Genomic DNA, 3674 nt, shown 5'->3' on the forward strand with positions numbered 1-3674 from the left:
GAGTCCTTAACCTGACCCGTTGGAGCTCCAGGTAAACTGAGACGTGCGATTTTTGTTGGAATCAGAAGTGAGGATGTGATACAGAGACCTTTCTTCTCTGTGGTGAAGCATTTCTGGAGCACCCTGCCACCTGGGCAGGCTTGGCCTGCAAGGGAGGAAGCACACGGATGGACACCAAAATATGTCAGAAAAGAAAGCAAAACCAAATCGACATTTTTAAAGGAGGGAGTAAGTAGGATTTCCTTCTCACTATCTGCTCGGTTAAATGAAAGGAAAAGATGAAAGGATTTCCCAGAACCCCGTGGGGATTTATTCTGGGTTTGGATGGGAGCTCAGGGGTCACTCTTGTTCTTGGAGGAGCCATCAGCAGAGTTGTTATTCCTGTGTAAATTCATGGGCTTAGAAACCACCTTCCTTCCTTTCTCCACCTGGAAAGAGGATCCAAATTCCCCTGGGAAGCTGTTCCTGGTCTCAGAGGGGTCGCTCTGTGTGTGGGACACCAAGCACAAGGGGTGAGGACACTGAGGATAACTAAACTCAGACACAAGGGCTGCTCAGCAGGCCCTGTGACCTCTGCTCATCTCCTGGTGTCACCTGCACCTCAGTCTGTCCCCAGGTGTCACCCCAGGCACCTCCAAGGCCACTGTGACAAAGCCACCCCTGATGTTTGGGCAGATTTGGACCCACATCTTTGAGGGATGCTCCAGCACAGAGCAGGAGTGAGGCTCCATCCTGCAGCGTGGGGTCAGATCCAGAGGGTTTATCTCCCAGGCAGACAGCACAGGGTGTGTGGAGCTTCTGGAGGACCCTGGAATGCCTGGGAATTCAAGGAATGCCAACCTCTTCCTCAGTGGGCTTTGGTTCAAGCTCCTCCGTCACCCCGAAGTGAGAGCCAAGCAAAGCAGACCCGGCCCGTGGTGCTTTTTGCTGCAGTCAGCACCAAAGTGCCAGCTGGTGACAGCCCTGAGGGATCTCCAGGAGGGGCTGAACCTGCCCTCAGACTCCCAAAAACACCTGGACTTGCTTGGCATGCACGTGGGAAAATATCCAGTGTTCTAAAAGCGCGGGTTCAGGCCCTTGATGTTTGATATTTCTTATCTATCTACAGCCTCTCAAGCTGCGAGCTCTAACCAGCAAGTTAGAGAAATGAGGTAAAATAGAATCCCTCTCTATCTCTACCAGGTCTTTTCAAGGACAATCTGTCCAGTTATGAAATGCCACCTAAATTATTTTTACTTTAAACCCAGTAACTGACCACTTGAAGTCTGCAATGCGGACTCCATCAGCCAATTACAGAAAACCACCCAAACCCCTGAAGAAGGCGGCAAAGAAAAAGGACCCAGACAACGCCCAAAGTCCTCCATCTTGCCCAACATACATTACTATATACTAAAATCTTGAATCTAAGGTTTTCACCCTCTGAGATCACACAATACTGTTCAAACTCCACACACCCATAACCCCAATGGCATCACTCAATTTTGGGAGCCTGTTCCACGGCCTCAGGTCAAATCTTGTGTTTGATTGAGGGTCAGAGCCCTTTAGAACAGAAAGCCTCAAATTTTCAGCCTCCAGGGTTCCAACAGTTTCCCACATTGCATCCTCAGGGATTCCTCCACAGGGACTGACCACGGACAATCCCCTCCGGGATTGCAGGCTCAGGCAGGTGACAGCACGGAGTGCCTGGCACTGCCACAAGGAATTGCTTTGTCACCTCCATCTGGTCTTGTCACTGCTCCTCGTCACAGCAGCTCCTTCACAGAGCCCTGGCACGGCCCCCAGTGCCCTAAAACCCAACCAGGGCAGGCTGTCCCCGCAGAGCCAGCAGCCCCTGAGCCCCTGGAGCCAGTGCATTAAAACAGATCCAGCTGAGCTGTGCCTGCAGCAAACACATCCCCGGGGATGTCCAGGCAGGACCGGGCAAACGCTGCCTGGGGGTGCTGGAAAAGGCTCTTGGCTGTGCAGGGAGAAATCCCTGAAGAGCAGGAGGGACACAGGCTCCAGGTCCCTCTGCCAGCAGCATCCAGGGAGTGGGATGGGATTGGGGCACAGAGGGAATGATGTGGGAAGGGGTCATGGAGGGTCCTGCAGAAGAGCTGGAGCTCAGCCAGGAGAGAGGAGAGATCCACTGCTGGATCCTGAGTGCCCCGTGCTGTGTGGGGCAGGGGCGAGGAGCTGTGACAATAATTCTCTCACTGCTGGGGTCAGGGTTTGCTTGGGAAGGCTGCAGATGTCACCAGGAATCTTCAAGGACTCAGCCAAAAAAACCACCAGACAGGTTTTGGGCAGGGATTGAACTCTGACAATGGGGCCAGTAAACACCTGTGTGGGAGGAGAGATCAGCCTTGTAAAGAACAATAAATCTGTGCATGTACAGGTGGAGAAACTGAGGCACAAAGAGGCAGCAACAACTGCCCTGCACAGAATCACAGAACCTCCTGAGCTGGAAGGGATCCACCAGGATCATCCAGCCCAGCCCCTGTCCCTGCCCAGAGCCCCCAACAATCCCCCCTGGGCATCCCTGGAGCGCTGTCCAAAGGCTCCTGGAGCTCTGGCAGCCTCGGGGCCGTGCCCATTCCCTGGGGAGCCTGGGCAGTGCCCAGCCCCCTCTGGGGGAAGAACCTTTCCCTGCTCTGCAGCCTGAGCCTGCCCTGGGTGCTCCAGCCGTGCCCTGGGTGCTGGCCCTGGCCCAGAGCAGGGATTGGAGCTGCCCCTCGGGAGGAGCTGCAGATCCCTCTGAGGCCCCCAGAGAGAAACAACACAAAGTGCAGAACCCAAAAATCCTCTCTGGCATTTGCAACTCTGCTTCTGCCCGAGGAAGAAGAGGAGAAGGATGAGGATGAGGATGAGGAGGGGACGGGGAAGGGGAAGGGGAAGGGGAAGGGGACGGGGACGGGGACGGGGAAGGAGAAGGAGAAGGAGAAGGAGAAGGAGAAGGAGAAGGAGAAGGAGAAGGAGAAGGAGAAGGAGAAGGAGAAGGAGAAGGAGAAGGAGAAGGAGAAGGAGAAGGAGAAGGAGAAGGAGAAGGAGAAGGAGAAGGAGAAGGAGGAGCCCTCGGCACTACTTCTGCAAAGGACAATAGAACAACCCTGGGGCAGGGCTGTAACCCTGGGGCAGGACTGGATCCCCGGGGAAGGACTGGATCCCTGGGGCAGGGTTGGATCCCTGGAGCAGGGTTGGATCCCTGGCAGAGGCTGCAGTCACTATCTGAGCATGCTGCAGCCATGGGGGAGAGAATCAGGAGACAGATTCCTCGGAGTCTCCCTGGCCAAGGGCAGCCTGGCAGGGATTCTGCAGCTCCTTACACCCAGCCCTTGTCGGAGCAGGGAGCGCTCCGGCTCCTGGCTGGTACCTGAGCTGATAATTGCTCAGAAAAATTAAGGGTTGGGTAATTCCTCCAGAAATTAATTGCCTGGCTGAGCTGCCGCAGGGCACGCGCGGCAAGCGAGAAGGTTTAGATGTGATACAACCACTTCCCTCTCCAGGATTAAACCAGGTGGCAAAAGTCCACCTTTCTCACCAAGAGCTCTTGGGCTTTGGAGGGTTCCTTTCCTTTCCTTTCCTTTCCTTTCCTTTCCTTTCCTTTCCTTTCCTTTCCTTTCCTTTCCTTTCCTTTCCTTTCCTTTCCTTTCCTTTCCTTTCCTTTCCTTTCCTTTCCTTTCCTTTCCTTTCCT

The sequence above is a fragment of the Chamaea fasciata genome, unplaced genomic scaffold (assembly GCF_029207755.1).
Source record: "Chamaea fasciata isolate MVZ Bird 193981 ecotype frontalis unplaced genomic scaffold, bChaFas1.0.hap1 SCAF_26, whole genome shotgun sequence".
Taxonomy (NCBI): Eukaryota; Metazoa; Chordata; class Aves; order Passeriformes; family Sylviidae; genus Chamaea; species Chamaea fasciata.